The sequence below is a fragment of the Leptonychotes weddellii genome, chromosome 15 (assembly GCF_054177405.1).
Source record: "Leptonychotes weddellii isolate Sample4059 chromosome 15, ASM5417740v2, whole genome shotgun sequence".
In the NCBI taxonomy this organism is placed as follows: domain Eukaryota; kingdom Metazoa; phylum Chordata; class Mammalia; order Carnivora; family Phocidae; genus Leptonychotes; species Leptonychotes weddellii.
Genome location: NC_138383.1, coordinates 563,283 through 583,205, shown reverse-complemented (window position 1 = coordinate 583,205; position 19,923 = coordinate 563,283). Strand labels below are relative to the sequence as shown.

The window sequence follows — 19,923 nt, the reverse complement described above, 5'->3', positions numbered from 1 at the left end:
ACATCCAGAACGTGGTTCTGAAACTGAAGAAGGGCAGGTTCCCGTACCACTTCGTGGAGGTGCTCGCCTGCCCTGGGGGTAAGACGCGGGGTCTGGGCCACACTGCCCCCACAGACCCTGAGGAGGCAGGCCCTCGTGGGCTACCCCAGGCCTTGTTCGGTTCTGACAGCTTTGTGGGACTGTGGGTGCTGCGCTGGTGGTTGTGACACAGTGGTCCCTCTCCTCCCCTTACACATAGCAGAAGAGCTAGGTGTCCCCTTAGAACGTCCCTGGGGACAGAGTCCCAGAGAAGAGCCGCTGCTCGGGTGGCACCAGCTGAGAGCCTCATCTTGGTTCAGGTGGCCCCGCCTGTAGCCAGGTTCTGTCCTGAGTGATGGATTGGGCGGGGGCGGTGGGGAAGACCAACGAGAGGCACCAGGGCAGGGTCCCACAGCAGAGGCCAGGGACTTGCTGGTGGAGTAGGTATGGGTGTCCGGGGAGAGGATGCTATGGCCTCCAGGTGGCTGTGGGGCCACCTGTGCCCTACTGAGTGGGGAAGGCCCACAAGATTCAAGCCTGCCTAAGGAGAGGAGGCATGGCCGGGGTGCTGGCGAAAACCTGCCGGCTTCAGGGGAGGGCATGTGGGGGTGTGGAGGAACTGACACAGTGAGGATGAGGAGGCAGTGGTGAGCTGGGTCTGCGGTGGAGGGGGTAGGGTGTCCAGCTCCCCTGAGCCACGGGTGGGGGCCGGGCAGACTCACCTGTGCCCTGACCACGGGGGAGCTGGGGCCAGGGGTCTGAGGACAGGAGCAGACCTTGGGAGAGTGGGCTCCCTGGGAAAGTGAGTGGAGTCACCTGCCATGGCTGAGTGTCTTCGAGATTTGAGATCAAAAGTGCAGCTGGGTGGAGGGACGCCTGGATGGCTCAGTGGGTGAAGCGTCTGCCTTCTGCTCAGGTCATGATCCCGGGGTCCGGGGATCGAGTCCCGTGTCGGGCTCCCTGCTCAGTGGGGAGCCTCCTTCTCCCTCTGCCACTCCCCTTTGCTCATGCTTTCTCTCTCTCACTCTTTCTCTCTCAAATGAATAAAATCTTTTTAAAAAGTAAAATAATAAAATCTTTTTAAAAAAAGTGCAGCTGGTGGGTACTGCCAAGGGACAAGTGGAGAGGGCCTTGGCCAGGGTGGCAGTTTGCTACAAATGCTTTTAAATCCACTTAACCGTATAAATCATGACATTATTTAATACATTTGGGAGTAAACAGCACCAGGACGTGGGAGTTGGACCCTTTATCCAGGCTGTGGTGCCCGGGCGCACGGGCTCTGGTGCGGGGTCGTGGGTCCCCGCCCCCTCCCCAGTCCCGCCCAGTTGGGGACCCACGCCCAGAGGCTTTATGAGACGCTAGTGGTGTGGCTTCCCGTTCGCAGTCTTCCTGCTCTTCTGGAAGTCCAGATCTGCGTACACAGCCAGCCAGTTCTAGAGGCTGGCAGCTTACTTCACTTTTAGGTAAAAAAACGTTTCCTGGATAAGGTATGTAGGTAAGAATCGGAAGCGTAAGGGGCTGTGCGCCTGTAACCTGGGGTTCTTGAGGCCTCGGGGCCCACACGTCCAGAGTCAGCTCCAGGCTCTGGTCCCACGGTGCTGCACACCACTGCTGTTCCTTTCCTGCTCCAGAACCATGCCCTTTAAAGCGAACGGAGGCAAAGCATAAGGTCCCTGCTTGTCTTTCAGGGTGTTTAAACGGCAGAGGCCAAGCCCAGACCGAGGATGGGCGTGCAGACAAGGCGCTGCTGCGGCAGATGGAAGGCATCTACGCGGACGTCCCTGTGCGGCCCCCTGAGACCAGTGCCCACGTGCAGGAGCTGTACCAGGAATGGCTGGACGGGGCCGACTCCCCCAGAGTCCAGGAGGCCCTGCACACCATGTACCAGGGCCCAGGGCTCCCTGCGGTCAGCCGAGACATCAAGTGGTAAAGGTCGACCTGGCCGGGAGGCAGGCTCCGTCAGCTGCCTGGGGAGGGAGGCGCGGCTGAGCGAGGGCATCAGACACACTGCAGGGAAACCGCTCGGCTTCTCAGCTGCTACCTTGGTTTTCAGAATTCTCTACCCCTGTTTGCTGGGGGCTCCCTCGCTGTTTGATGTGGTGCTATGTCTTCGTGACGTGTGCGACTGGAATATTTTGACATGAGAGGAGGATTGCCCCAATTTAAGTATTCTTTTATCTTAAGACTGAAAAATATCCCAAAGAACAAGAGTGAAGACAAACTATTATCTTTTAGGCCTAAAAAAAATCCAGAAAGTGTCCTGTGAAGAGCTAGGACCCCAGAAGTTCGGGTTCATGTGCCTCAGATCACGGGAGGAGATGACAGGAGGCGGGCCGCTGCAGGGCATGTGGGGCCGCAGTCCACAGTCTGCCCCAATCGGCTCTTATTTTTACCCACTTATATTTCTCCTGAGATGTTTTTGCCAGAATGTGAGTCAGTTGCATCCTTTTGGAATCGGGGGCTGGTACACAAATCTGGGTTTCCAGGTTTTCTGGCCACAGTGGTCCACGTCTCTCACTGCTGGGCTGCCAGAGAGCGGCAGGTGGCAGCCCCTCCCGGGACCAGACCGCCGACCTGGGGGCCCTGTGGGTGCTGCTGCTGTAGGCCCCAGACACGCACCTGTTCATTCAGCCACTGAGGTGGACTCACCTTGAGGTGGGGAGGCCTGGCAAGGCTGCCAGGTACCTACAGACAGAAGGACAGAGATGGGCTACCCATGTAAGCCAGGCCGTGCGATCGAGAGGCGGTCACCTCCGTCCCTCCTGATCCTGCTGCGGTCACACCTCCCCCCGGCCTGTGCTTCTTGAGGGGCTCTCCTCCTGCAGCCCGTGCTGCTCCTGTGAGCGCACCTTAAGGAGGAAGAGGGAAAGCAGTTGACCCACTAACAGGGCTCGCAAGCAGCCAGAAATGTACGGAATCATGGCGCTCCACGTCAGCGCGTGTCCTTGAAATGCAAGACCTCTGCCAACGGCCTGGATTTGGATTTTCAAAGCACTTGGATTTCGTTAACACGAGTGATGATGCTCCTCTTGAACCCTCCATGCCGTAAAGCCTCCGCGGGCTCCGTTCCCCTCATCGTGTTCTGTATCGTGTCGTACCAGTGTACCTGTCTGGGGTGATAGCTGGGTATTGTGTGAAACTGTGTATTTCTTTCAGTCTGTTCATAATCGGGTTCATCCTCTACGGTAACTGATTATGGAATAAACAGTTGAAGAGTGGGTCTGTGTGTGGAGAATCCGTGAACCTGCTGCTCCTCCCAGCCAGGGGCCAGGGTGTGTCACACGGGGCGCGCCCTCCCTCACCTCACCTCGCACTTCTCCAGCCAACAACTGGCTCAGAGCAGGAGAGCTGTCCTCCTGTGTCTCCTCAGTGGGCCTACAAAGCCACCAGCCAAGTGTGCGGTCAGTTCCTCTTGCTTCAAAAGCAGCCCCTTCCAGCTCCAGCGAAGACCTCCGGTGGCCAGAGCCTGACAGACCGGGGGTTATCCCACGGGGTGTTGGGTCTCCTCCGCAGCTCATCTTGGGTCATGGCCACCTTCGTCCTGACTCCAGCCAAACGTGCAGAGAAGAGGGGGCGGCCCCATGGCCAGGCTGGGCTGATGCCCACAGCGTGTCTGCTAGTGAGCAGTGGGTCCCAGTGTGAGGAGGAGGACAGGGTAGGCCCAGATTGACATCACACCCAGCGGCCACTCCATAGGCATGCTGTTATCAGGGCTACGGTACTCCGAGTCACCACCTAGCAGACCGGGAACGTGTCCAGCAGGTTTGCGTGCGTGTTGGTCATCGTGGCGAATAGCTCTGCCCTCCAGTGCCCTGCTCTGGACCATATCAGAGCCCAGATTTTTAATGCCATTTCCACCTGGCCTTAGAGCTTGGGCCAGTTCCCGCCAGTGTAGACACCGGTCCCTACTCTTCAGCTCTGCATGAGTGAGGAACAGAACGCCGGTTGCCTACACCATCAGTTTGATGCTGGCCGACGGTGTGGAGCGAGGGCACTGCCTATCGCAGGCTCTCAGGTGGTGCCGCTGACGGGAGGCTGTCCTGTGGCCTCAGCTGCTGGCCCGAAGCTGAGCAGCAGACTTTGGACACTTGTCCGCAGTGGAAAGACCACTGACTCACACTGAGTCTAGGTCGGATGTGTTAGGTGAGGGAACCGAGGCCAACAACGTGGCCTCCCTCAGCTCGGGGGCCCAACCTTGGTACTTACGTGCGCCTCCTTCCACACAGGCGTTGGCTTTGTTCCCAGCCGGCCAGAGCACTTGTCTAAAGCAAGTGAACCCCAACTCCTGTGTTCAGGGAAGCAGAGCGTATGAGGTCCTTTTGGACAGACTGGCACCTTTTTTTTTTTTTTTTTAAAGATTTTATTTATTTATTTGACAGAGGCAGTGAGAGAGGGAACACAAGCAGGGGGAGAGGGAGAAGCAGGCTTCCCGCGGAGCAGGGAGCCTGATGTGGGGCTCGATCCCAGGACCCTGAGATCATGACCCGAGCCGAAGGCAGACGCTTAACGACCAGGCCACCCAGGCACCCCCAGACTGGCACCTTATTTTCTGAATAAGGATAAGCCAGATATTTCGAAAACGAGGAGCAAGTGCCAGGACGGAAGACTGACTTGAAAACTGAATACACATCCATGCACATCCCCGTATCGACCTGCACACGTATATGTGCACACAGACACGTATACAGGTCTACACACTTCTGTGCACTCAGATGCACACACGTACACAAACATAGACCTAAGAGTTTGTACTGGTGTCTGCGAGAAGGGCAGGCTCCCGCCCAGCAGCTGGCAGCTTCACTCTTGGGAACCTTCCCTGAGCGGCACCGCACACAGGTGCCCAGTGGGCAAGTACAAGACATTCTTTAGGACATTTGCATTAAGAGTAAACAACCTGCAACACCTAACGAGGTTCCTTGGTGGAGAATGGTTAAGTAATTGTACATCCAAACAGTGGGATTCGAGAGGCAGTTAAAACATAGATTTTTTTTTTATGCACAAATAGGGAAATACCTGCAGTATGTCACCAAGGAGGCCTCAAAATAGGCCCCTGTCATAATACGTGAGCCAGTGTGGAGAGCTAGGCTCCTCTGGGCCCTCACCTGGGCCCCAAGCGGGACATGAGCCCATTTTCACAAAGACAAGTGGAGAATGGGAATGAGGAGGACGTTGGGGCCCAGGGTCCCATAGCAGTCAGGGGCAGGATTGAAATCACATTTGTGCAGCGAGCTGGAATGAACCCCAGGGGACCAGCTCATCCAGCTCTCCTCACTGTACAGATGAGGAGGCTGATATCCCAAGAGGGCAGGGTCTTTCCAAGGTCACAAGGGAAGCAGATGCAGAGTTAGGCTCTTCTCCCTTTACTCAGAACTCTTAAATCTGCTCTAATAAAAGGAATTCAACATTTCCTGAAAGTGACAGTATGAGCCCCTTTTGGTCTCCCTTTTTTAAAGTCAAGCTAGAGAGAGGAAGTGCATGTTGAAAAGACAGAGATCAGGAAATCCCTAATGTGCTCCCTCTGGGGAAGGAGCAGGAGCTCTGGCGAGCCACCCACACAAGGGTCCTTACCTGGAGGTCTCTGGAGAGGTGTGCTTAGGAGCGGGAGCAAGAAGAGTCCCGGGGCCCTGTGCACCCTGAGGGCAGAGGTTTCAGAATCAACCCTCCCTGCACCAGACCATGTCCTCTGAGCCACAGGCAGCAGTGCTCAGGGACAAGAGGGGTCCTGGGTGCGTGGACACACAAGGAAAAGGTGACAGGTGACCATGGAGGGGCCAGTGGGGTAAAATGGAGGCTGCAACCAGGGGTCTCCACATGAGCTCAAAAGAGGAGACCCTGATCTGGAGGGTACCGGACTGTCCTGGTGAGGATTGCATTGCCCACTACTGGGGACTTGGGGGGTGGGGTGGGCACAAAAGGGCCACAGGTGAGGCAGGTTCTACCAAGATTTGAACTCGGATTGCTGGATTCAAAGTCCAGAGTGCTGACCATTACACCATAGAACCACAAGACACCAGGGCCACCGTGGGGCCACCCTTGGCCTGAGTGCACCTGGAAGAAGGGACACCAAAGGGGGGATCAGGATATAAAAAGGGGAGGGGGACCAAAACGTTGTGCAGGTCCCACTGAGACTTGAACTCGGATCACTGGATTCAGAGTCCAGAGTGCTGGCCATTACACCGTGGAACCGGCTGCAGCTATGAGTCCTGCACGTCCTGATGGGGAAATGGAAGGGGGACAGGGACAGCACAGGTCTTCAGGCTACCGCCCAGGAAAAGACGAGCATGTAGCAGAGGATGGTTTCGATCCATCCACCTCTGGGTTATGGGCCCAGCACGCTTCCACTGCGCCACTCTGCTTCCCCTGGCACCACCTGGCCAGGCCCTGACTGTGATAGGTCTGGGGGTCACAGCCCCTCCAGGCCAGGGGGATGAGGATGGCAGGCTCCTGCAGGGGCCAGAATAGGGCAAGGCAAATGCCCATTTACAAATAAAGTGGACTTCTGTTTTCCCTCCTTCAACTTCTTGTGGAAAGAAATCTCTGAACTCATGTCCTTTTCTGCTGTTAAAAACAAAAACCAAAAACGTCAAGAAACACAACAGTCACAGTCCAGAGTGTCCGTGTCCCTGGGCCGTGGTGGCAGGTTCTGTAATATGGTAGTGATGGTTGGGTTTTGGAAAGGAACAAAAACAATGTTTCTCCCCATCATTTGAAAATGACTCCTAATTTACACAATTATGAATAAACTGTTCTTTTAATTCTACTTCTCTTGGTCTACTTCTTTTCTGTGACCTATAAAGTTGTTTCTCCAATACAAAACTGCTTTAAAGTGTTATGACACCTTGCTGTTCATCTTTATAATGTGGAAAAAAGAAAACATAAATAAAATCCTGCCCTTTCAAAGAAGTATGAACTATTCCCCCAAGAACATTCTGGATATAAATCCTTTGAGCAAAAAAAAAAAAAATCTTTCATGTTGAACCTTTTCAAGTAAAAAGCATGTACGGAACCTGCCGTTGTAGATAGTGGTCTCCTCTCGCAAGTGAACAGAAGCATCAGGAAAGAGACACACAGCCTGAAACTGCCGAGGTCAAACTGTGAATGTCAGCCAGGATGCTCAAAGGACGTGGCAGCAGGGAGCTCAATGAGCAGGGTTAGAGGAGGCTAGTAAGCACTCCACCGCTAGCCACTGCACTGGGCAGCCAGAATGCTGAGGCCAGGGAGCAGGTCCTGCCCCCCATGAGTGCTGAGGCAGATGGAGTGGGCACCAGACAGGAGTAGTGGTCTTCCTCAGTGGAGTGTCAGGCCACCTGCCAGCAGGAAAGTGCTGAGGAGTACTCGGCCTTTCTTCCCTCCCCTCTAATCTCCTTGCCAGTGCTTCCCATTGGCTGCAGCCCCTTGGCTCTCTTGCCCTCCAGCTTCCTGGTTGGTCTCAGAGAAGAGGTGAATCTGGAAGCAAACATAAGACATCCAGAACTGTGGGGGACAACTATAACCTCAGATGTATAACCACGACCACCAAGGGCGTTGAAGGGAGAGTGAGGGTGAAGGAGGACCTGAAGTGGAGGCCTGGGCAAAGCCAGCTGTCAGGGACTTCCACAGCACTGGGGACACGCCCAGCAGGGCACAAGGAGCAGCCATCAAGATGGGCTGGCAGTTGCCACAGGGGGTGAGGCTCCCTGAAATGCACCCACAGGGCTGTGCTGTGCCTGAACCTCCACCACAGGGTCTTGAGGATATTGTCCGAGCCTGATAAATCCAGGCATACGGATCAGTTAGAGACGGGAAGGTGGCCTCAGGACAAGACAGGGCAACCCCACCGAGCAGCACATTGTATGGACGCCCCGGTGCAGGGACTCGAGGATTGGTGTCAGAGAGCCTTGCTGATGAAGTAAGTGCGTGGACGGACTTCCTGGAAGGGGCCCAGAATTTGAGAAGATTCAGTTCCACCGGAAAACTCGTCAAAAGGTCTCCACTGTGGAAATGGCTCAATCAGGTGGACGAGATAACCTACAGATGTCCGTCAGACCCTTTCTCCTGCCATCCCAGTGACGGTTGATTAACCCTTGGACCAAATCGGCCTGGGGACAAGGAAGGACGCCCTAGCGCCTGCTTACATGACTGAGCGGCCACCTGTAAACCCCAGTAGTGGTTGTGGGGGCGCGGGGGGCGACGGCCAGCCACCCGAAAGGCAGGTGACCTCGCTGATGCTTTCCCTGCAGGAGACGCGCGAGGCCACGTCGGAACGGACCCTAACTCCGGACCTGGGCTCGTGGACCCCACCGTCCCCGCAGCCCGGGCGACGCCGCTCGTGGTCACACCACGCGCGTCACAGTGAGGGCCAGGCAGCGACCCCAGGAAGGGGCGTCCGAGCCCATCTCGGGACCGTCCTGCGAGCGAGGGTACAGGGGCACAGCCAGTGAGGTCGCCCAGTCGCCGATGAGGAGCTCGCGCCGCTGTCGGCGCCAAGCCACGTCCCCCTGGCAGGCAGGAGCCCTTTTATTCATCCCGGGCCCCCGTCACGGCCCGCGTCTGCCACCGCGCACCCTCGGACTCGCCGGCCCAGCCCGTCTCACGACCCAACCCCTACACAGGCGCCCCGCCCCGCCCCGCCCCGCCCCGCCCGGCCGTCGTCCGTCACGTGGGCGGCCGGTCACGTGCTCCCGCGCACGCCCGTGTCGCGGCGTCCTCGCGCTGCCGCCCCACCCCTCGCAGGCGCGCGTGTGTTGGCGCGTGCGCACTCGACGGTGTGGCGTTGCGGAGCGCGGCGAGGCTGCGCGCTCCCGGGGACCAGGGGCCTGGCAGGGTGGCGGGGCGGGCGGCGCGGCCTAGGCGGGGGCCGGGGACGCGGGGCGGCTGGGCCCTCGCGGCCGTGGGAAGGAACGTAGCGACTTCGGGGCGGCCACCTTCTGCTGGGGGCCGTGATGACTCAACACTCCTGCCTTCGCCACCAGAGCGGCGTGGACTCCGCTCGTCTTTACCCCCCCACCCCCGAAACGGGTCCGCGGCGCCAGGTCCGTGGGAGCCTCGCCCACCGCGGGTCAGGGTCAGCGCAGGGAGGGCGGGGCCTCAGGCGTGTGCGCTCCGGAGCGCGCTGTTGGTGAAAAACCGAGCTAGTTGTGAAGGTGAGGTGGATTAGGGTAGGAAAGGTGATAAACCGCACATTGTACAAAGCGGATAAACGCCCCAGAATCCGTACAGTTAACGAAACGTTTCTCTGATCTGTGTATTTGAGGGTGCACAAGCAGGGGAAGGAGCAGAGGGGGCGGGAGAGGCAGGCTCCCCGCCGAGCAGGGAGCCCGAGGCGGGGCTCGACCCCGGGGCGCGGGATCCCGACCTGAGCCGAAGGCAGACGCTTCACCGACTGGGCCACCCAGGCGCCCCTCCTCCTGCTTTTCTTTCCTTCTGCTTTCTTGCGTCCTGTTTAGGAGTGTCCTGGTTCTCAGAATATCTTTCATTTCTGTGTTATTTCCATTATCCGTATTTTCTTAGCTGTCATGATTCTTTCCTTTCATGACTTTGACCATTAGTGTTTTTGGTTTCCATTGTGATACACTTGATTTTTTGAAGTGTCTACCAGACTTCTCGTTTCAGCTTTTCCTTTCAGTAACATACTTCCTTCTGGTTGTATTTGGATTTCCTGTGATCAGTACTTTGAAGTATGCATAGTTAGTCTGAACTTAGGGCAAACACTGCAACTCAAATGCATTTGAAAAGTGCCCCTCTGCGGTGTTGGGCTCTGTGACGGGTATGACAGAATAGCCACGCAGCACATGCAGGGGCTCGTGTGACTGCGTGGAGTTCTGACACTGGGACACCTTGCTTCCTTTAGGCCCCTTTGCTGTGTTATTACCAGTTTGAGTGTTATTTCTTCTGCAGCTTGCAGACGTTGGACAGGAGGCCTCAGACCGCTAAGATGTGGTCTGCGCTGGCTCGCCGCCAAGACGACTCCTCCCGCTGTATGCTTACGAGCGGAGCCGCACAGCACAAGCGTTCGGAGACACTGAAAAGGGAAAACATCTGCTGGGATGATGGGGGCTCCTTGTGCAGAACATGTTCCTACATGAGCGTGCTCCCATCCGACCTACATTCATGGAATAGGACCTTTGCTCAGTTGGGACATCTGATGTTGGGGGTGCTGCTCTACTCTGCTGGCTCAGTATTTCAAACCTTGCTCCCCACCCCACATGCTCCTGGTGTCCGGGGCTGGAGGACAGGACCCCCTTGGGGCAGCCTCTGGCCCGGTGAGAACCTAGGCAGCCGGCCGTAGCAGAGCTAGGTGGAGCGCACTGCAGACCCCAAGAGGCGCCTCCCCCAGCTTCCTCTCCAGGCCCCCTGCGCAGGGCTGTGTTCACCTGCTACCCTGCCTCGGGGTGGCACTGGAGTGGACATCCTAGCTGAGCAAAGGACCTGTCCCCTAATGCTGCCAGCTCACCTCAGCCAGGGGTCCAACCCCAGCCATGTGACCCCATGCAGCAGGCTTCACCTCCCACCATCCTGAGTGAGAGTCTCGATGGTCACCCATGGTGGCTGGGGGTTTAGTGAGTTGGTGTGTGCCAAGTGCCCAGAGCAACACCTGGCACTGTCGGGTTGAAAAGGACGGCGCCGTGGCCTAGTGCTTGCAGCAGTGGTAACAATCAGAGCCAGAGACTTGACCTGGTCGTCCCAGCTACTCCCTCCCTGTAGGAGGCAGGGACCTGGACCCGTTCATGCTTCCAACCTACCCCTCTCCACTAAGGCCCCCTCAGCACACACACACCTCTCTGGTCCTGAAAACACCACCAGTGACCAAGAAACCCTTGCTCTGATCGTGGCCAGTCAGCCCAGGACAAGATGCCCAGCATCCTTAGCCTGGGGGAAATGCAGCACACCCACTAACAAGGCTGCCCTTACCACGTGTTGGGAAGGTGGGGCAACAGGAACCCTCACACTCAGCTGCTGGGAACCTAGAATGGTGTGGCCACTTTGGAATTCAGTTTGGCAGTTCCCTCATGTTTCTCCAAGGAGTTCCGGTTCTTTTGTTGGAGGATGGTGTTTACTGCTATTTCATGGTGCAGATGGTGTCCCTGTGTCTGTGCCATCTCGGGGTGCAGAGAGTGACCCACAGGGTGTCCCCAGGTCTATGCCATCTCGGGGTGCAGAGACTGACCTGTGGGGCATCCCTCTCTGTGCCATCTCAGGGTGCAGAGACTGACCCACAGGGTGTCCCCAGGTCTATGCCATCTCGGGGTGCAGAGACTGACCTGTGGGGCATCCCTCCCTGTGCCATATTGGGGTGCAGAGACTGACCCACAGGGTGTCCTCAGGTCTATGCCATCTCAGGGTGCAGAGACTGACCTGTGGGGCATCCCTCTCTGTGCCATCTCGGGGTGCAGAGACTGACCTGTGGGCATCCCTCCCTGTGCCATCTCGGGGTGCAGAGACTGGCCCATGGGTTGTCCCTGGGTCTGTGCTGTATAGGGCTGCAGGGCCAGGAAGTACAGGAGTGTGCACTAACCCATGGATGCAGGCATGTCTATGATTGTCTGTATGTCTCCATGAAGGTGGGAATGAGCTCCACTCGGGCCCAGATCCATGGAGTTTCTTCTAGTCTCTCCTTGCCCCTCTGGAATTCACTCTCCAGTATCAGAAATCCTCCTTGCCCACTTTTTGAAATTATGGTGTTTCTCTTCTTGTTACCCATTCCTTAGAGGCAGGATCTCTGTTTTCTTTATTTTTGTTTCCCAAATGAAGTGGTGTCTGTCTCCTACAGGTGTAGCTCTACACAGGTATTGTTGAATTGAAAGGGACCAGGCATGTGCCCAGTACAGCTTTGATGTGGGCCATCAGAATGCTCTCCAGAGCATCACCTCTCTTTCGTGCACCCGTCCCAACGGCCTGCTTTCTCTTCCATGTCCCACCCCTGGCCCACGGACCTCCAGGATGAGGAGGGGTTTCATCCTGACCCTCAGAAACTCAGGAAGGTTTCTGCACGGGCCAACAAATGGCAACCAATTGGAATCAGTATTCACAATGTCACTTTCCCAAACACTGCATCAGGCAAGTGCTGAGAGCAATCAGGAGCTCCACTGAGGCTGAGTCCCATCAGGAGAACGTATGTGCACAGTGATTGTCCCACTGTGAGCTAGGAATGAGGCAGTTCCGGTGAAGGAACAATTCTCACTGCATGGCAGATGTCAGGGTGGCTAATGGAAGCAGGGGTCTTGCATGTGGGGGGCTGGGCGTGTGTGTGTGGTGGGAGGAGGGTCTCGGGGAAGGGGCTGGCTCTGTGTGAGAAGCTACTCCTCCAGGTAAGGCATGCTGCTGGCTTGCATCAGTCCTCCTGCCTTCCTTGGCCTGACAGGCAGCCTGTGTCCCCTTTGCTCTCGGTGGGCCCTTGGCATTTGGCACAGGAATGAGGCTGGGGACAGGAAACGCTTGCCGAGTGGATGTGCCAGTGAACACGCACATGGGCGGTAAAGTAGCGCAGGAGTCAGAGCCTGGCGGTGTCTCCTCTCCGGAGACGGGTGGACCAGCCGTGCCCAGGATGCTGGGAGGCCACAGGGAGCTCCAGGGATGGCTGAGCTGGGGCAACGAGGTCCCTCTGTTCAGAAGCCACCGTCAGCTGCGCTGTTTAATTCATGTCTGTCCTACAGTCTGCGTTTTGTATGTGTTCCATGGGCACCTTTGGGGGACACCAGCGTCAGCACAGAGATTCGGAAAGGTGGCCTGGAGGAGGAGACGCAGCTGGACCTTGATGCTAAGGGCAACTGGTGTAGGGGTGGCCAGCCATGGGACCCCAGCCACTACGAGGACCCCGTGCCTTCATACCGGCCCCCAAGCAGGCCCCCTAGTGCTCTTCCCAAACTCAGATAGACATGGTTGAGAACACAGGAATGCAGGGCAACTTGTGTAGGGCCTGCCCGCCCCCTGGTCACCTTCCGACGACTGCTTTTCTGGGAGCATTGCCTTAACCAAGCAGGTAAATACACGTAGCTCCTCCGTGATGGCTTCCATGATGTGTGTGCAGGGGGCACATCCGGGCACACCCATCGACCCCCTTCCTGCCCCTGGAGTGCACAGGTGGGAACGTGCCTCTCCCCGTCTCCGAAGCCCCGAGGGATGTCTGTGGAGAAGACATTTTGATGAAGGAGGCCTTAGAAACACTTTCAGGTCCAGTTCATATCCGTACATTTATCAATTTTCTTCTAAAAACTGGTATTATAAGATGTATCTCTAAAGCTCTCATTTGTTTAGGATGAAATTCAGTTAGGAATGTATGTATTATTCATCTAGAAAGCGCACTCTTTCCTAAAATCAGATGGAATTTAAAACATTTTACCAATTTTTACCTTTTAAGTGATCCAGTTATGTTTTCCAACCTTAATTAAAAGTAATTTTAAATTGAAATTACAAAGCGAGACATACTTACTAATTTTTTAATGGGAAAGGACAGAATCCTAGGAAATGGGAGTGGCTCCTGTTGGCGGTTGGTGAATGTTGTTGTGGACCTTTCTTGGTTACCAGGCAGTAAGTCAGCCCCCTCCATGGCCCGGGCACCACACTTGGCTCTCACCTCTCCTGTCGCTACACCTCGGCCGATTCACTCTCTGCTTCCTTCCAGTAGTCAACTGGCCACCACTGATGTACGTCAGAGTCACGTGTTGATCTTCTGTCACAGACACCTGTGTGCAGTCAGTTCTAGAACTGCAGTCGCCACGTCAGAAGGCAGGGCCACCTTAAACTGTGCTAGATTCTAAATTACTATTTTTTAATCTTTTTAAAGATTTTATTTATTTATTTATTTGAGAGAGCGAGAGTGAGCGAGGGGAGGGGAGAGGGAGAGAGGATCCCAAGCCAACTCCCCGCTTTGTGCAGGGCTGGAGGCGAGGCTCAATCCCACGACCCTGAGATCACGACCTGAGCTGAAATCAAGAGTCAGACGCTCAACTGACTGAGCCACCCTGGTGTCCCAGGTTGTTTCACTTTCTGATTATTCTGAATAAAGCGGCTGTGAAGATTCTTGTACAGGCCATTTTGCAGGCATAGGCTTTGCTTTCTCTTGGGTAAGTACTTAGGAGTGGAATGGCTGATTGTGTGTGTGTGTGTGTGTGTAACTTTATACAAGAAACTGACACACTGTTTCCCAAAGCGGTCGTCCCATTCTGTGTTCCCACCAACAATGTGTAAGAGTTCCAGTTCCTTCACATCATCATCCGCACGTGGTAAGGTTGGTCTTACTGATTCTAGCCGTTCTACCCGTTATGTGGTTGTGGTTTCAATTTGCGTTTCCCTGATGACTAAAGATGGTGCACATTTTTCACATGCTGACTGGCCATTCATCTATCTTTTGTGAGGTAGCTGCTCAAGCCTCTTACCTATTTTTTAAAATTTAGTTTTTAAAATTATGGAGTTACAGGAGTTCTTTTATGTTTTTATTTTTTATTTTTATTTTTTTTTAAAGATTTTATTTATTTATTTGACAGAGAGAGACACAGCCTGAGAGGGAACACAAGCAGGGGAAGTGAGAGAGGGAGAAGCAGGCCTCCCGCGGAGCAGGGAGCCCGATGCGGGGCTCGATCCCAGGACCCCGGGATCATGACCTGAGCCGAAGGCAGACGCTTAACGACTGAGCCACCCAGGCGCCCCTTATTTTTTATTTTTAATATTTTATTTGACACAGAGACAGAGAGATAACAAGCGGGGGGCGGGGCAGAGGGAGAGGCAGGCTCCCGGCCGAGCTGGGAGCCCGATGCGGGGCTCGATCCCGGTACCCTGGGATCATGACCTGAGCCAAAGGCAGACGCTCAACCAACTGAGCCTCCCAGGCACCCATTTTTATTTTTTTTAAAGATTTATTTATTTTAGAGAGAGAGAAAGAATTGGTGTGAGCAGCGGGGGGGGGCAGAGAGAGAGAGAAGCCGACGCCCCGCTGAGCGCAGAGCCTGACACGGGGCTCAGTCTCACAACCCTAAGATCATGACTTGGGCTGAAACCGAGAGTCAGCTGCTTAACCGACTGAGCCACCCAGGTGCCCTGACATGAGGAGTTCTTTTAAATTCTATTTAGGTATTCTTGTCTGGCATATGTATTATGGATATTTTCTCGGTCTGTGGCTCATATTTTCGTATTTTTCATAGTCTTTTGAAGATCAAAATGTAAACATTTTTCATAATTCTGGTTTATCCACTTTTCCCTTTTACGGTTTTCACTGTTTGGGTTCTAAGACCCCAAAGGCACAAGGATAGTCTATTATGTTTTGGTGGTGGGGAGCTTCCTAGTCTTAGCTATTACGCACAGCTCTGTGACCCAGCTCAGGCTGTTATGTGTGGCGTAAGGTGTGGTGAGTTCTCACTTGTGGTTGTTACTATTATTTGGATATCCAGTTGTCCCAGTGCTACCTGTTGGATAGACTTCCTGAAGGAAACCTCCTTCTCCACTCACAACATTCTGGACACAAAATGTGTGGGTTTCCCACACCAAGCAGTTCTCCAGTCCTCTGTGGATGCCACCTGGGCGTCCTACAATTCCACCCAGTTCTGACACCAACTGCCCAGAGTTAGTGCAGGCCCCACAGACTGTGGGCTCTGGGCCACCAGATGGCCCCCTGCTTTAGACGCCATTTGTAAGTAATGGGTCCCAGGGAACCCACACTTCTGACTCGGCTACAGATCAGGGGTTCCTAATACTCTTCTCAGGTTCAGTAATTTGCTAGAATAACTCACAAAACTCAGGGAAATATTTAGTTATGTTCACTGGTTTATTATAAAGGATATTCTAAAGGATAGAGATGAGGAGATACATAGGGTGAGGTCCAGGAGGGTCTTGAACACAGGAGCTTCTGTCCCTGTAAGTTGGGGTATATCAACCCTTCACAAACCTGGAAACTCTCTGAACCCCATAGTTTAGAGACTTTTATGGAAGTTTCATAGCAGACTATTAACTCAACCTCAAGTCCCTCTCCCAGAGGATGGGGGATGGAGCTGAACATTCCAACTTCTCATCCTGGTGACCATCCTCCAACCAGGAGCCCACTCAGAGTCACCTCATCAGAAAAAAAGATGCTCCTATCACATAGGAAATTCAAAGGGATTTAGGAGCTCTGTGTCAGTAACTAGGGGCAGAGACCAAACACATACTTAAGTCTCACTTCCCTTCCCCTATTAAATAACCCTGACACCTTTGTTGAAAATCAGTTGATTCCAGGAGCGCCCGGGTGGCTCAGTCGGTGAAGCGTCTGCCTTCGGCTCAGGTCATGATCCCAGGGTCCTGGGATGGAGCCCTGCATTCGGCTCCCTGCTCCCGAGGTCCTGGGATTGAGCCCCGCGTCAGGCTTCTTGCTCAGCGGGGAGTCTGCTTCTCCCTCTGCCTCTGCCCCTGTTTGTGTTCTCTCTCCCTCTCTCCCTGTGTCAAATAAATAAATAAAATCTTTTAAAAAGTTTTAAAAAAATCAATTGATTCTGTATGTGGAGGTCTATTTCTGGACCTTTTATTTTGTTCCACTGACTTGTCTATTCTTATACCAATACCACACAACTTTACTACAGCTTTGTATTCATTTGATTACTATAGCTTTATTAGCTATCTCTTATAGATTACCAAAATCTTCTCTTTAAAAGCCAAATTAGAGAAGGCATCTTTTTTTTTTTTTTTAAGATTTTATTTATTTTTTTGACAGAGAGAGACACAGTGAGAGAGGGAACACAAGCAGGGGGAGTGGGAGAGCGAGAGAGAGAAGCAGGCTTCCCGCCGAGCAGGGAGCCCGATGGGGGCTCCATCCCAGGACACCGGGATCATGACCCGAGCCGAAGGCAGACGCCCAACGACTGAGCCACCCAGCTGCCCTAGAGAAGGCATCTTATATTCATTTGGTGCCTATAGCTACCGCAGCTTTCTACTGATTTACATTAATACGGCCACCAACCTTTCAACCTGGTTCTCTTCCAAGCTCATTCTGATTTTCTTCGGTCCCCTGCATTTCCATATGAATATAAAAATTGGCTTGTCAATTTCTACAAAAAAGCCAGTTGAAGTTTTGATTGGGATGATACTCTATAGATCAAACAGGGCATTTAGCAAATCAATATTCAAGAATCTGTTGCTTTTGTTTAGTGATCTATACCAATATAGTTAGTTAAACCAATTGAGGTGAGCTCTATATTGACGGGTACTTCTCTGTGTATACCATGACAGTGGAAAAATGGCATTGGTAATTATGCTCATGAGTACCGAGAGACCCTCCGAACGCCCCTGAATGGTCAAGAAGGGCAGGTCACATCAGTAAGGTTTTGATGTCAGGTGGTTGTGATGTTGTGATTGTATTACAATGATTTGAAACTTCAGGATCATATAAATTTGGATTTCTTTTTTTTTTTTAAAGATTTTATTTATTTTTTGACAGAGAGAGAGATAGCGAGAGAGGGAACACAAGCAGGGGGAGTGGGAGAGGGAGAAGCAGACTTCCCGCCGAGCAGGGAGCCCGATGCGGGCCTCGATCCCAGGACCCTGGGAAGGCAGACACTTAACGACTGAGCCACCCAGGCGCCCCTAAATTTGGATTTCTTTATCAAGTAGACTGCAGTTCAGTTCAGCGATGTGATGGGTGTACGAAATACCTACTGCCCGCCGGGTGCTGGGCAGACGCTGACTGAGGAACATGCCAACGGCCTCCTCCTGCCCTAGAGCCCAGGGCGTTTAAACAACCAGAACAGTGCATTCTTCTCAGAAGGCTGGGTAGCAGAGAGTTTATGGTTATATAATTTTTTACACCGTAGTACTGGTGTTTCTGAAAGAAGAAAACCAGAAAATGTGAAATTTATCATTTATTTAATTTAGTGCTTACATCCATGATAATACTTTTTAAATTTACAGTATTGATTATCAGCATGGCCATATTTTCATGAATATTCCTTATATTTTCTCTGAAAGCTTGGCCAAAATAAGAATATGTGTTTCCTTTGTGTACCCCACAGCCAAGGACGAGTTGAAAGCAGCTCCTGGCAGCCAAGTGGATGAATGGAGTTACACGATTTCCTGAGACAGACACGTATGGGCATGGCATTGATCACTCAGAGGTATAAATGGAAGTCTCCCCAGCTGGGGAGACAGGACCTAACATTACAGAAATGAAGTAACAACGGAAGGAAGGCAGCAAGAACATCACCAACCCAGAGTTCCTAAATGTCACAGGTTACAAAATCCACACACACAGTTGCCACAGTGAGGGAACACAGTGGACCCTTGGGCCACATGGGTTTGAACCCTGTAGGTCCACTTACAGGTGGGTTTTTTTTTTTTTAAACATTTTATTTATTTATTCATGAGACAGAGAGAGAGGCAGAGGGAGAAGCAGACCTCCTGCAGAGCAGGGAGCCCGATGCGGGACTCGATCCCAGGACTCCAGGATCACGACCTGAGCTGAAGGCAGACGCCTAACCATCTGAGCCACCCAGGCGCCCCCAGATGGGTTTTTTTTTTTTCATTGCAGTGTAGTACCAATCTATTTTCTCTTCCTTATGATTTCACTAACAGTTTTTTATTCTAGCTTTTCTTTGGTAAGAATACAATATATACAATATATAAAACGTTTAACATACAACTTACTGTTAATCAACCATTTATGTTATTGGTAAGGCTTCTATCAACAGTAGGCTATTAGTAAAGTTTTTGGGGAGTCAGAAGTTATACCAGTTTTCGACTGCGCTGGGCGTTGGTGCCCCTAACCCTTGAGTTGTTCAAGTGCCAACTGCACTTTACGTCAAGAGGGAATTGGATCGATGGGGAGGAGGCGTGTAGGCAGAACTGTATGAACAAGAGTGGGGCATGGGAATAAACAGGGAAGGGGCTGTTGGGTGGGGGGGATATGGAACAGGCAAGCTGTGGGCAGAGCCCAGCAACTGGGGCAGACACAGGTCCCCCACACCACTCGGGAGTAGTGAGAGGACATGGAAATTTGGGCAAGAGCCGAACAGGGAGAGCCTCCGTTTGCAGGACACGCAGACTGCTGGGTCTGGCTTTCTCCCGGTGAAGGTATTTCAGTTCAGGCAGAAATGCTGAAACATGGGGTTATAGGCTTAGGGCCACAGGACTTTCAATCACAGGTTGTAGGAGTTCGTTAAAGAAACCAGTTGCTGTGCTGGATTTTGCTCTGAATTTTTGTTTCTTAAAGCCTATCAAAATTCACAGTTATCACATTAACAAGCACCCCTTTTCACTGTGAGGGGCATGTGGAGGCGGCCCTGCTTTTGCCTCCCCAAGTGAAGTGGTGTAGAGCAGTCCGGGCTGTGCTAGCCTGGGCCGGTGACCCTCCTGGTGCCTGCGCTGCCTGAGGGTGGTACGCAGGCCATCACAGCACCCGTCAAATCCCGGCGCCACGAGGACGGCCCAAGTCAGTGTCTGGAAAGGCCCTTTAAGCGGGACCTGGCACAAAGCAAACACAGCATGGTGCTTGTTAACTGACGCACACTTCTGACGGCGCCTTCTCCAGCGGGGCCTGCCCGACATTCCCCCTGGAAGGGCCAGGCCTCCTCTTACTCTCTTTTCCTTCTAGACTCTTCTTCCTGCTTGTTCTAATAACTACATAGCCGAGTGTTAACATCTTGAGCTGTGTCTGTGGGTTCTTTTGTTTCTCATTTCAGTTCTGTCCATTTTTGCTTTGAGCATTTGAAAGTTATGTTGTTGTTGTTTTTTAAAGATTTCATCTCTTTAAGTCACCTCTACACCCAGTGTGGGATCCGAGCCCATAACCCCAAGATCCAGAGTCGCAAGCTCCACCGACTGAGCCAGCCAGGCGCGCTGGGAGGTATGTTCTGATATGCACTGAGGATTCTTGCACTTTCCTGCTGAGCTGACCCTGTCACTATGGACCAGTCTCTCCTAACAGTCCTGACTTGAGGTGGCCCAGTCTCACGCCACTGTCACCAGTGATTG

The 19,923-nt window shown here is 53.3% G+C and overlaps 2 long non-coding RNA genes and 2 other non-coding genes across 4 annotated transcripts; 2 read left to right on the top strand and 2 right to left on the bottom strand.

The window, feature by feature from the left end:
• Positions 1-3,236, top strand: LOC145717249 (uncharacterized). Its single transcript, XR_014140319.1, has 2 exons — positions 1-78; positions 1,707-3,236. It is a non-coding gene; the product is annotated as an uncharacterized LOC145717249 (long non-coding RNA).
• Positions 3,237-5,948: 2,712 nt separating this feature from the next.
• TRNAQ-UUG (transfer RNA glutamine (anticodon UUG)) lies at positions 5,949-6,020 on the bottom strand. The gene has a single exon. It is a non-coding gene; the product is annotated as a tRNA-Gln (tRNA).
• A 282-nt stretch (positions 6,021-6,302) lies between these two features.
• TRNAM-CAU (transfer RNA methionine (anticodon CAU)) lies at positions 6,303-6,374 on the bottom strand. The gene has a single exon. It is a non-coding gene; the product is annotated as a tRNA-Met (tRNA).
• A 2,713-nt stretch (positions 6,375-9,087) lies between these two features.
• Positions 9,088-18,316, top strand: LOC102739311 (uncharacterized). The gene is made up of 3 exons (XR_014140317.1): positions 9,088-14,060; positions 14,147-14,219; positions 17,967-18,316. It is a non-coding gene; the product is annotated as an uncharacterized LOC102739311 (long non-coding RNA).
• The last annotated feature ends 1,607 nt before the right edge of the window (positions 18,317-19,923 follow it).